This window comes from Impatiens glandulifera, chromosome 1, assembly GCF_907164915.1.
Source record: "Impatiens glandulifera chromosome 1, dImpGla2.1, whole genome shotgun sequence".
Taxonomy (NCBI): Eukaryota; Viridiplantae; Streptophyta; class Magnoliopsida; order Ericales; family Balsaminaceae; genus Impatiens; species Impatiens glandulifera.
This window is the reverse complement of record NC_061862.1, coordinates 159,419,041-159,434,132: the sequence shown is the minus strand read 5'-3', so window position 1 is coordinate 159,434,132 and position 15,092 is coordinate 159,419,041. Positions and strand designations below refer to the sequence as shown.

The 15,092-nt window shown below is 24.1% G+C and overlaps 2 long non-coding RNA genes across 2 annotated transcripts; both read right to left on the bottom strand.

The window, feature by feature from the left end:
• Window positions 1-666: 666 nt before the first annotated feature.
• LOC124918657 lies at window positions 667-1,185 on the bottom strand. Its single transcript, XR_007097500.1, has 3 exons — window positions 1,057-1,185; window positions 838-978; window positions 667-744 (listed from the first exon to the last, which is right to left on the bottom strand). It is a non-coding gene; the product is annotated as an uncharacterized LOC124918657 (long non-coding RNA).
• Window positions 1,186-8,574: 7,389 nt separating this feature from the next.
• LOC124918656 lies at window positions 8,575-9,574 on the bottom strand. The gene is made up of 3 exons (XR_007097499.1): window positions 9,449-9,574; window positions 9,231-9,355; window positions 8,575-9,099 (listed from the first exon to the last, which is right to left on the bottom strand). It is a non-coding gene; the product is annotated as an uncharacterized LOC124918656 (long non-coding RNA).
• Window positions 9,575-15,092: the final 5,518 nt, after the last annotated feature.

The window sequence follows — 15,092 nt, the reverse complement described above, 5'->3', positions numbered from 1 at the left end:
ATGCTTGAAGCGGACGGATATTTGTGTCCATACCATCACTGACCATTTTGGAACAATTTAGTTGAGAATGATCCAGAAATAAGACAAGGGTTTAGGTTAACGATAGTTGGAAGTTTCGCTTAAATTGCACAATGGGGTGTTCACCTAACTCATGTTGCTGGTATTAAGGGTAAAGCCGAATACGGATTGTACTCCGTATTTGGTTTGACCACTAATATAAGCAAAATTTGGAAAATGAAAACCCTATTATCTACTGTCCCCTATAGCCAACCAAACCCCTCTTATTTCTAAATCATTCTCGGCCAGAATTGGTCCAAAATGGTAGATGGTATGATTACAAATATTCTTCCACTTAAAACATTTCATTTGTCATCCCGTTTTGCTTCGTTGACTTCTGTAGACCTCACCTTCCTGGTTGTGCACACATTTGGAAACAGTCAAAGCAATATGACATTTTTGAACATGCTCAGATATCTCTTGAATCTTAGCCTAAAACCATATCAATTCCATTATCATCAGAAATTTAGAATATCTTTTTATGAAGTTTAACACAAAACCATACCAAAATAAATATAATTAGTTAATACTAACTAGATAATCAATGGATAAAAATAAATACCTCATGGAGCCTCAAAATCTTTGATGCTCTAAGTTGAAAGATGAGGTTTCCTTTAGTAATGTTTGTTTTACAGCGACTAGTTGGACACCCACACAGAGAGGCATAAATACCCTAGTTGTTACCTCCTGTTGTTTCATTCAATCAAATGAAAAGTGTTAATATAACAATAACAGAAATGAAAATAGACTCTAAAATGCTTTATGTAGATTACTTATTACCTGGTAGCAACTTGCATCAACGGTTTCACATCTGAGCATCGTGTAATATGCTCACAAGTTGGCCAATGGAAGAAGTCTTGACTTCCTTAATAGTAAATGGTCGACCCTTGGAAGTCCTTATACCCTGTAATGTAAACCTCACTGGATTTCCACAAAGATCAGTTAAATTAAAATTAGTAATAGATTAAATAACTTTTAAACCAGACTGAGAGCTTATACCCACAAATGGCATTGATAAGCTTACTAGTAGCCTTCGATGGGCGGTCGGCGGGCAGAAAATGGGGGATGAGAACAAACAGAGAAAAGAACCTAAACCCTAAACGAGGACATGGAAAACTGAGATTTGCGTGTAAACCCTAGATGTAAACAGAAGTATAAGTGAGTTTTTTATTTGCATAATTTCATTCATATCCCTATTCTATATGGTAATGAGCATAATAAAACTTTTCAAAGTCCTAATTAATGATAAAAGAAACTTTTTTTTTTTTTTGTTGGAATCCTGCTTATTTTTTAGAATTAAATTAAATAAAATTTTTAATACCACAATAATATAAAGGATTTGTCACCATTAAAATTGTATAATTTTTTTTAATTAACATAAATTAGAAATTAAGATTAATTTGTTCAAGTTAAATTGTCATAAAATTAAAATATCATCTTAATTTTTTTTTATCAAATTATTTCAAAAAATTCTTAACATCTATCAATTTGTTAAAATATGTTATTTTCATATTTGTAATTGTTACAAATTTACTTTATTATATTTATATTTCCAGTTTGTTCATTTTAAATTAAATACATAATAATTAAATAATTAAATATTTCTAGCTGGACCAAAAGGTTAATAATTGAATAAGTCTTTTCTTACTAAAAGACCAAATTTTAAATTTTAGTATATAATATTATTAATTATATATTATAATCATATAATATTATATATTTTTTTTTATAATACTTTAATTTTTTTTTTATATATAATAATATTTTTTTTCTCACTCAATATTATATAATAATATATATTACTTATTTCTCCTTTTCTTCCCATCATTTCTTAAACTTCAAATTGGGATCCCACTTATTTTAAAAAATAAATAAATAAAATTTTCATTATTACAATAATATAAATTATGTATCATCATTAAAATGGTATCATTTTTTTTAATTAAAATAAATTAGAAATTATGATTAATATGTTAAAGTTAAATTGTCATATAATTAAAATATAATGTTAATTTTTTTTATTAAATTATTTCCCAAAATTCGTAACTTATATTATTTTGTTAAAATATGATATTTTTATATTTATAATTGTCACAAATTTACTTTATTATATTTATATTTCCAATTTATTCATTTTAAATTAATTATATAATAAAAAAATCAATTAAATATTTCTAACAGGTGAGGCCCGCCAAAGTAATAAGTCTTTCTTCACTGATAGAACAAATTTTAAATTTTTTTTGTATATAATATTATTAATTTTATATTATAATTGTATAATATTATTTCTCATACTTCAAATTGGAATCCTGCTTATTTTTTATAATTAAATAAAATAAAAATTTTATTACCACAATAATATAAATGATGTGTCACCATTAAAATGGTATAATTTTTTTTAATTAACATAAATTAGAAATTATAATTAATTTGTAGTTAAATTGTCATAAAATTAAAATATCATATTAATTTTTTTTTATCAAATTATTTCAAAAAATTCTTAACCTATATCAATTTGTTAAAATATGTTATTTTTATATTTATTATTGTCACAAATTTACTTTATTATATGTTTGTTCATTTTAAATTGAATGTATAATAATTAAATAATTAAATATTTTTAATTGGCCCCGGTAAAAAGGATAATAATTGAATAAGTCATTCTCACTAAAAGACTAAATTTTAAATTTTAGTATATAATATTATTAAATATATATTATAATCATATAATATTATATTTATTTTTTAATAATATTTTAATTTTTTCTTTCTATATATATAATAATATTTTTTTTTTCACTCAATATTATATAATAATATATATTACTTATTTCTCATTTTCTTCGCATTATTTCTCAAATTTCATATTGGTATCCCACTTATTTTTTTTTTTAAAATTAAACAAAATTTTCATTATTACAATAATATAAATTATGTGTCCCCATTAAAATGGTACAATTTTTTTTAATTAAAATAAATTAAAAATTATGATTAATTTTTCAAGTTAAATTGTCATATAATTAAAATATAATGTTAATTTTTTTTTATCAAATTATTTCAAAAAATTCGTAACCTATATTAAATTGTTAAAATATATTATTTTCATATTTATAATTGTCACAAATTTACTTTATTATATTTATATTTCCAATTTATTCATTTTAAAATAAATATATAATAAAAAAAATCAATTAAATATTTCTAACCGGTGAGGTGATGCCCGTGCCAAAGTAATCATTGAATAAGTCCTTCACTAATTGACCAAATTTTAAATTATTAGTATATAATATTATTAATTTTATATTATAATTGTATAATATTATATTTATTTTCTTATAATAATTTAATTTTTTATTTCTATATATAATAATATCTTTTTTCTCGCTCAATATTATATAATAATATATATTACTTCTTTTTCTCTATATTTTATATAATATAATAATATTTTAATTTTTTCTCTCTCAATATTATATATAATATAATAATATATTAATTTTTTTTCCCTAATTATAACCTTTTTATATCACTCATCATAATAATCTTTTATATCACTAACCTAATTATGTTTATATTATAACAGTTTTTCCATCTCTAATATTTAAATTATTTTTTTAATCATAAATTCAACTTAACCTAATTGTGAAAATCATCTTTAAAATTACATTTTAATGCTTGTAAATTTATTTGTTTATTTGTATTTAATCTTATATTTATCTTCATAATCTCTTCTAATTTTAAAATATTTATTACTTTTTTAGTATAAAAACATCATACACAATCTATTACAAATATTATCAAATAAGATTTCAAAATCACCAAAATCATATCAATACGACCATATGTATTTTGGATATTTATGTGAGAGTAAATAGATACTTGGGTCGGATTGTGGGTTGACCTGCCCATAAACTTAAAACGGTTAAAAATAAAATTAAAAGTGTTATTTGTATGTTTTGAACATTCAACCTAACAAAAACAAGTACAATCTTTAACCAATTGTGATGTGGTTAAATAAATATGAATCAAATATTTGATTGACTAAAGTGTGAGGTCACGATGCTAATTATTAAAAAAAATATAAATCAAATATTTAATTGACAAAGTGAAAGTGCAAACTAGATGAGAGATTCATTAGGAAAATATATGTGATGAAAATGTGAGAAAATAATTTATTTTATCGAAGTGAATAAAATGTGGAATGAGTGCGTCATATTTTTTATTTTAATAATTTTAAATGATTTTAAATATTATTATAATTTTTTAAATTTATTTTCTTTTTATTATTATAAGTAATTTCTTAGTTTTAATCTATTTCATTTATTATAGTCTTTTGATGTTAAAAGACTATTGAACTTTAGGGCTTGAAATAAAATATTTTCTGAAAATTTTAAAGTTAGGTGTAAGTTTGGAAGTTAATCCTTTATGGAGTTGCTTTATAATTACACATGTTCTTAATAATATCTATGTAATTTGTATTTTTTTTTTTTATCACTTTCACACATTTTTCTAAAATTTGTTCAAATGGTAAATGTACAAATTATAGATGAGGTAGTAGTGAAGATTTATAGAAAGAATATATAAGTTCAACCTGAAACACTTCAACAACATAAAATAGTTATTAAATATTGAGTCAATTTGTATCTTTACTAAGTTTAAAGATAATTAAATATATTGTATTGTTCAAATAGCTATACATTTGTAATTTGTTTATACATACAATTTTATATGATGTAATAATAACTTTATAAGAAAATAATTATATTTGAGAAAATTTATCTATTTGTTTTTCGTTAAAAGAATGAATGAACTAAATTTTTTATAATCAAATATTTAGTTATATTCTTATTTTGTTTGATGCACCTTTCCAAATTGAAGTTACAACAATGTCTTCTATTATGGTATGTTGGTTATTTTACAAATCTTCTTGATTTTGTTATTAATAAGTTTATATTATTGTCACATACATTCTATGACAATGTATATTTATTGATAAAACGTAGTTTTCAGCTTAAATCTATTTTAGATATGTCAACCCATATTTATAAATCAAAAGTATGTGATAAAGGATTAAAAATATCAAGTTTAGGTTATCTCTTGAATTACTAGAGTTTGAATGACAACTAGATTTAAAAACTCACTTTATTGAGGATTTATGATTTCTTCATCATCAATGTTATAAATTGTGACTGTTAAAATATCTAAAAACTTAGATCATATATTGAATATTGAATGTTTTTGTAAGATAAGTTTCACTAATTTATGTCAATGTATTCAATTTGAGTGTCTTTTTAAGTTAATGTGTTGTTATTATTTGAATACATTTGCATGATTAAACATTACATTGAGTTGCAATTTTCAAAATTTTAATAGTTTGTGTATGGGTTGGTTTAAGAATTATTTAAGTTAATAATTTTTTTTGTCACATTAATGTAATATTTTATTGATTTTTTTTACTTAAATACATCTTTAAATTAATGGTATCGAGGAATTAAATTTTTTAAAAGAAAATTAATTATTTTATAATTTTAAATAACTTTTATCTTTTATTTTAAAAGTTTTTAATAATGAACATATTATTAATATTGTAATTGAAATGTCTTTACTACGGTCATATATTCTTCCACATTTTTATGTTTCGAAAACATCAATATTAATCTTAAAAACAAACCTACTAGTCAAAATTAATATTCTTTTTATAAATAAAAGGACATGACAAAGCAATAATGTATAAAATATATTGAATAGGTTTTGGTCAAATGACTTAACCTCGTTTTATTAAAAAAAAAATTCAAAATATTTTTTACAAACTATTTTCTAAAGAAAGTGAAAATCTAAGCTGTTTTTAGTAGAAAAAAAAATGAAAACACAACCGCACTCAAAACAGCAAATGAGGCAATTAATAACCATGTTTGAAACAAAGTAAAAAATAATAATATAAAAATATGACTTTATAATAATAGGAAGAGTGATTTATTTTAAAAAATAATTAAAACTGTTTCAGCTTCAAGAATGTCAATATGTTCCTAATACATGAAATGAATGCCCCAAAGTAAGATCCCATTAAGAAATGAATAAAAAAAATTATATTGATAAAAAACATCCTTCAATAAGCATCTTTTCTAATAGAATACTATTATTCTATAGCTGTTTCTTCATTCAATCTTTGCACATTTGGAAAGAGATTCATTCACCTCCGAGTCTTCTGAACCAACCTCTTCTTCCTCCTCCTCGGGAACAATATTGAATCCCTATTTACCTATACCAATGGACGAAAAATGGTGATTTCTTTTAGTCAAGCCCAAGATTGATCGAGAATTGTTAAACAAATAAATACATGCGGGTTTTGAAGAAATTCAGCAAGGTCATATAGGGGCACTTCATTACGTTCCTCTGAGTGTGAAGGCTTCGCCCACTTGTACATGAACGCTCTCAGAAAAAAACACTTTTCAAGCACCTTTGCAGAATTGTGAACACATGGAGTAGTTACAGGTAAAACCATCAACTTTTTACAAAGATGGCAATTTGTTCTGCATAGGGATGGCAACGGGTACCCTACCCGACGGGTAGTGAAGTACCCATCCCCGAACCCGATTTTTAAATTACTACCCGATCCCAACCCCGAATCCGACGGGTATCTCTATTTATATCTCATTCCCGATTCGTCGGGTACCCGATCCCCGACGGGTACCCCATTACCCAATATTAAATATTAAAAAAATTATATTTTAATTAATGAAAACTATATAAATTAAATATAATATGTTAGTACAAAATATAATTAACCTAAAACTATTAATAAATATTATATCATTAAACAATAGATAGAAAATTATTTACACTATATAATATAAATTCATCCATACTATATAATATAAATTCATCCATACTACATAATTTAAATAGATCCATACTATAAAAATACAAATAAACTTAAAAGGGATAGAACACAATTTTTAATTAAACACAAAAACTTCAAAAATCATCAAATTAATTTTCTCATAAAAAGCATTCTTCTTGAATACACTTCTTCAACAGGTCAATTACAACCTACAAAATTAATAAATAAAAAATCAACATTAACAAATAAAAAAAATAGAATTAAGATTAAAGTATTTAACTAATATTGAACTATTATTCCCTAAATATAGTTAAACATAGTATTTAAAAAATTCTTTTATTTTTGAACTAATATATTGAACTAAATACAAGAAACTTTTAATATTCCTTAAAAAAACACTTTGACCCTTTATTTTTGTTTTATAAAAAATAAATTTATTTATTGTATTACTTTATTAAATTATATATTATTTCATAAAAAAAATTAATGATATTAATATTCTATTATAATTTAGAACCCTAGTTTGTGAGTTGTAAAAATCCATCACTGATTTATACAATGTTTAATGTGATTTATTTAATCTTAATCAAATAACTGATAAATATATTATATATATAATGAAAGTATGTCGCATACATATATATATATATATATATATATATATATATATATATATATATATATATATATATATATATATATATATATATATATATATATATATATATATATATAATAGGAAAATGTCAAGTAATCCAAAAATTTCACATATTAAACAAAAAGTTTAGAAATATTGCAAATTAATTTTGTTGCTTTTAAAACGGAAGAAGAAACTACAAAAATAAAGATTGAAGATTAAGTTAATAAATAAATATAAGATTGTAAAAGATGAAGAACATGCATAACTTTATTAAATGAAAACATTACTTACTTGCATAGTCATGTAACTTATATGGTAGAGGTTGAAAAATATAACATTTTTTTTTTTTGTTAATGAGGACTTTGAACAAAAAACTAAAAGAATGTTGAAGAGATAGAATTGAAGACTCTTAAGTAAGTTGAATGGATATACCATGAGAGAGAAACGGTTATTACAAATGAATGTAATAATGTTAAGCTTGATGTGTGCCTAGGAAATGATGTTAAGCATGATGTTAAAAGTAATGATAAAATAATTAATATATTTATTTAATGATATTTAATAGCTTGTGATGTGGAATTTGATAAGTCACTTAAATTTTATTAATATATTCGGGTATCGGGTTTGGATTTCCAACACTCCCCATCCCCGACCCCGAACCCGATCGGGTACTATTTTTCACTCCCCATCTCCGACCCCAAACCCGATTTAAAATACCCGAACCCGATCATCGGGTACCCGCGGGTATCGGGTACCTATTGCCATCCCTAGTTCTGCATATTATCATTAGACAATTAGTCAGCCAAACTTAGATGAATATTATTGCAAATTAATTTAGAAATCAGTCTCACACCTTCGAGGTCATCTTTGTCTTCATGTGAACCCTTTCTCCCTTCTTCAGAAAGGGATGCCAGTTTTGTCCACTCTCATTCTTTCATTCATCCTGGTCATTCTAATTGTAGGAGCCAAATTGGGATACTAATTACTTCAACTGTTCCCTAATTTGTGCAAAACCAGAATAAACATCAGACCTACCAAAAGTGAACGAGCCAAACGGGCTGGCAAAGGAAATGCTTGAAGCGGACGGATATTTGTGTCCATACCATCACTGACCATTTTGGAACAATTTAGTTGAGAATGATCCAGAAAATAAGACAAGGGTTTAGGTTAACGATAGTTGGAAGTTTCCCTTAAATTGCACAATGGGGTGTTCACCTAACTCATGTTGTTGGTATTAAGGGTAAAGCCGAATACGGATTGTACTCCGTATTTGGTTTGACCACTAATATAAGCAAAATTTGGAAAATGAAAACCCTATTATCTACAGTTCCCTATAGGCAACCAAACCCCTCTTATTTCTAAATCATTCTCGGCCAGAATTTGGTCCAAAATGGTAGATGGTATGATTACAAATATTCTTCCACTTAAAACATTTCATTTGTCATCCCGTTTTGCTTCGTTGACTTCTATAGGCCTCACCTTCCTCGTTGTGCACACATTTGGAAACAGTCAAAGCAATATGACATTTTTGAACATGTTCAGATAACTCTTGAATCTTAGCCTAAAACCAAATCAATTCCAATATCATCAGAAATTTAGAATATCTTTTTATGAAGTTTAACACAAAACCATACCAAAATAAATATAATTAGTTAATACTAACTAGATAATCAATGGATAAAAAATAAATACCTCATGGAGCCTCAAAATCTTTGATGCTCTGAGTTGAAAGATGAGGTTTCCTTTAGTAATGTTTGTTTTACAGCGACTAGTTGGACACCCACACAGAGAGGCATAAATACCCTAGTTGTTACCTCCTGTTGTTTCATTCAATCAAATGAAAAGTGTTAATATAACAATAACAGAAATGAAAATAGACTCTAAAATGCTTTATGTAGATTACTTATTACCTGGTAGCAACTTGCATCAACGGTTTCACATCTGAGCATCGTGTAATATGCTCACAAGTTGGCCAATGGAAGAAGTCTTGACTTCCTTAATAGTAAATGGTCGACCCTTGGAAGTCCCTATACCCTTGGATTTCCACAAAGATCAGTTAAATTAAAATTAGTAATAGATTAAATAACTTTTAAACCAGACTGAGAGCTTATACCCACAAATGGCATTGATAAGTTTACTAGTAGCCTTCGATGGGCGGTCGGCGGGCAGAAAATGGGGGATGAGAACAAACAGAGAAAAGAACCTAAACCCTAAACGAGGACATGGAAAACTGAGATTTGCGTGTAAACCCTAGATGTAAACTGAAGTATAAGTGAGTTTTTTATTTGCATAATTTCATTCATATCCCTATTCTATATGGTAATGAGTATAATAAAACTTTTCAAAGTCCTAATTAATGATAAAATAAACTTTTTTTTTGGAATCCTGCTTATTTTTTATAATTAAATTAAATAAAATTTTTATTACCACGATAATATAAAGGATTTGTCACCATTAAAATAGTATAATTTTTTTTAATTAACATAAATTAGAAATTAAGATTAATTTGTTCAAGTTAAATTGTCATAAAATTAAAATATCATTTTAATTTTTTTTTTATCAAATTATTTCAAAAAATTCTTAACATCTATCAATTTGTTAAAATATGTTATTTTCATATTTGTAATTGTTACAAATTTACTTTATTATATTTATATTTCCAGTTTGTTCATTTTAAATTAAATATATAATAATTAAATAATTAAATATTTCTAACTGGACCAAAAGATTAATAATTGAATAAGTCCTTCCTTACTGAAAGACCAAATTATATAATATTATTAATTATATATTATAATCATATAATATTATATATATTTTTTTTATAATACTTTAATTTTTTCTTTCTATATATAATAATATCTTTTTTCTCACTCAATATTATATAATAATATATATTACTTATTTCTCCTTTTTTTCACATCATTTCTTAAACTTCAAATTGGTATCCCACTTATTTTAAAAATAAATAAATAAAATTTTTATTATTACAATAATATAAATTATGTATCACCATTAAAATGGTATCATTTTTTTTAATTAAAATAAATTAAAAATTATGATTAATATGTTAAAGTTAAATTGTCATATAATTAAAATATAATATTAATTTTTTTTATTAAATTATTTCCAAATATTCGTAACTTATATTATTTTGTTAAAATATGTTATTTTTATATTTATAATTGTCACAAATTTACTTTATTATATTTATATTTCCAATTTATTCATTTTAAATTAATTATATAATAAAAAAATCAATTAAGTATTTCTAACAGGTGAGGCCCGGCCAAAGTAATAAGTCTTTCTCCACTGATAGAACAAATTTTAAATTTTTAGTATATAATATTATTAATTTTATATTATAATTGTATAATATTATATTTATTTTCTTATAATAATTTAATTTTTTCTTTTTATATATAATATTATCTTTTTACTCACTCAATATTATATAATAATATATATTACTTATTTCTTTCTATATTTTATATAATATAATAATATATTAATTTTCTCTCTCTCAATATTATATATAATATAATAATATATTAATTTTTTCTCCCTCCTTATAACCTTTTTATATCACTAATCATAATTATCTTTTATATCACTAACCGTAATTATATTATTTATATTATAGCAGTAATTCCATCTCTAATATTTAAATTACTTTTTTAATCATAAATTCGATCAACTTAACCTAATTATGAAAATCATCTTTAAGGTTACATTTTAACGCTTGTAAATTTATTTGTTTATTTGTACTTAATCTTATATTTAAATTCAGAAGACTCGGAGGTGAATGAATCTCCTTCCAAATGTACGAAGATTGAAAGAAGAAACAGCTATAGAATAATGATATTCTATTTGAAAAGATACTTATTGAAGGATGTCCTTTATATTCATTTAGCCAATATAATTTTTTTTATTCATTGACATTTTTGAAGCTGAAACAGTTTTAATTGTTTTTAAAAATAAATCACTCCAAATATAATATTTGGTCATATTTTCATATTACTATTTTTTTAGTTTGTTCCAAATATGGTTATTAATTGCCTCATATGCTGCTTTGAGTGCGGTTGTGCTTTCATTTTCTTTGCTACTAAAAACAGTTTAGATTTTCACTTTCTTTACAAAATAGTTTCTAAAAGACATTTTGAGAATTCTTTTTTAGTAAAACGAGGTTAAGTCATTTGACCAAAACCTATTCAATATATTTTATACATTATTGCTTTGTTATGTCTTTTTATTTTTAAAAAGAATATTAATTTTGACTAGTAGGTTTGTTTTTAAGATTAATATTGATGTTTTCGAAACATACAAATTTGGAAGAATATATGACCATAGGAAAGACATTTCAATTACAATGTTAAAAATATGATCATTAATTAAAACTTTTAAAATAAATGATAAAAGTTATTTAAAATTATAAAATGATTAATTTTTTTTAAAAAAAAATTAATGCCTCAATACCATCATTTTAAAGATGTATTTAAGTAAAAAAAATCAATAAAATATTACATTAATGTGACAAATAATGACATACCTTTCTATCAAGAAAAAAAATACAAATTATTAACTTAAATAATTCTTATACCAACCCATACACATACCATTAAAATTTTGAAAATTTCAACTCAATGTAATGTTTAATCATGCAAATGTATTCAAATAATAACAACACATTAACTTAAAAAGACACTCAAATTGTATCTTTATAAAGATGGCTTTGATGCAATTAATTTTTTAAAAGAAAATTAATCTTTATATAATTTTAAATAACTTTTATCTTTTGTTTTAATAATTTTATATATTTTTAACATTGTAATTCAAAACATGGAACATGGTTTAATACCAAGATTTGTTTTTATCTTTTCTTATTATTATCTTTCCTACCATCGTATTCCTCCAAATTGGTATGTTTACCAGAACAACAATATTAATCTACAAACCTAGAAGAATTTATCTTTTTTTATATACAAAAGAACCATGACCCTAGAAAAGTAGTAATGTATATATGAAATTGAAGAGAATTTTGCCAAATGATTTAACCTCATTTTATTACAAAAAGGATTTTTCAAAATGTTTTTTACAAATTATTTTGTCGAGAAAGTGAAAATCTAAGTTGTTTTTAGTAGCAAAGAAAATGAAAACACAACCACATTTGGAACAAAGTAAAAGTTGAACTTATATTGTTAAAATGTTGCGCGTTCATCAAATTTTGTATTAAATTTAAAATATAAAATGTGGTTAGCCTAGTTGGTTAAATGGTTATACTTGTTTTTGTTAGGTTACACGTTCAAAACATACATATAACATTTTTAATTTTATTTTTAAACGTTTTAAGTTTATGAGCGGGTCAACCTACAATCTGACCAAAGTATCCATTTACTCTCACATATATATCCAAATTAACCACATCTTTCGACCCGGCAATCCGGACACTTTAAAAATTAAGTATCATTATATAGAGAGACTAAAAAAATTCTCGTGCGATCCACACAAATAAAAATATAAATAATAAAAATAATAATATGTATTCAATGTTTAAAATTCTTAACAAATCACGAATAATATATTGAGATAGAAAATAGAACACTCTCGTTCCACATTTTATTCATTTCGTTAAACAATTTATTTTGTCACATATCTCATCACATATTTTTTCCGAATAAACCCTTATCTCGTAACCTTACACTTTCACTTTGGTCAATCAAATATTTGATTCATATTTTTAACATTTAACATTGTGACCTCACACTTTGATTGGTCAATCAAATATTTGATTCATATTTTTTAACCACTTTTAGTTGATATCGGCCTATTATTCCTCAGCAAACCACATCTCAATCACACTTGGTTAAAGAGTTATACTTATTTTGTTAGGTTGCAAGTTTAAAACAATAATAAAACATTTTTAATATTATTTTTAACCGTTTTAAGTTTATAGACAGGACAACCCAAAATCCGACCCAAGTATCCATTTACTCTCACATATATATATATATATCCAAATTAACCACGACTCTCGACCCGGTAATCCGGACACTTTTAAAATTAAGTATCATTAATTATATATATATATATTAGTTAGTTAAAAAGTTGAACTTATATTATTAAAAAATTTCGCGTTCATCAAATTTGGTATTGAAATTAAAATATAAAGTTTTATTAGCCTAGTTGCCAGTTGGTTAAAGGGTTGTACTTATTTTTGTTAGTTTACAAGTTTGAAAATACATATAACATTTTTAATATTAATTTTAATCATTTTAAGTTTATGGGCGGGTCAACCCAAAATTCAACCCAAGTATTCATTTACTCTCACATATATATATATATATCTAAATTAATCACAATTCTCGACCCGACAATCCGGACACTTTAAAAATTAAGCATCATTATATATATATATATATATTAGTTAGTTAAAAAGTTAAACTTATATTGTTAAAATGTCTTGTGTTCATCAAATTTGGTGTTGAAATTAAAATATAAAATTGTATTAGTCTAGTTGGTTAAAGGGTTGTACTTATTTTGTTATGTTACAAGTCGAAACATACACATAACATTTTTAACATTATTTTTAACCGTTTTAAGTTTATGGGTGGGTCAACCCAAAATCCGAATCAAGTATCCATTTACTCTCACATATATATATCCAAATTAACCACAGATCTCAACCCGGTAATCCGGACACTTTTAAAGTTAATTATCATTATAGAGAGAGAGATTAGTTAATTAGTTAAAAAATTGAACTTATATTGTTAAAATATACCGCATTCATCAAATTTGGTGTTAAATTTAAAATATAAAATTTTATTAGCCTAACGGGTTAAAGTATATATATATATATATTTATATATATATATATATATTTATATATTAGAAGATACCTAAAACAAATAGATAGAGTTCTTCTATGCGTTTAAAAAATCTGCAACAATCTTTCGATAAAAATAATAAAATATATATAGTTATTTTTGAAATAATAAAATTAAATCAAATCGGGATATTGGTAAAAATCAGTGGACTTAAGAGTAGTCACCTTATTATTTTCTATAATTTTAAAATACACGGTTCGACCGCCATTTTAACCGGTGTGACTGCGAAACAGTTGAATTATCGCTCTAACTTTTCACTTTAATACGGTTACCTTTTGAACCGGTCAAAATTCGGTCTGACCTGACGGTTCGACCAAAAATTCGAACCGAATATTTCCAGTTCGAAAGGTGACACATTATTCTATTGGATCTATTCTACTTCTATACACTTCTTCTCCTCGTTAGGCAGCATCGACTCTGATCGTTTCCGCATGAAAAATAATAACGTTATTGGAAAAGAATTTTTTTAAAAGTTCGGTACTTAGTTACACATGAGAAAGAGTCTCGACGCTATGTGTCACGTGCCCGTAAAAATAGTATTTAATTTTATATATTTTGATCATTTTAAACAAATATTATTACACTTTTTTATATGTTATTTTTGTGAAATCCTAACTGGTATAAAGTGGATTACCTTATCCCCTGGCTTAGTACTAAAGTAATTATTATT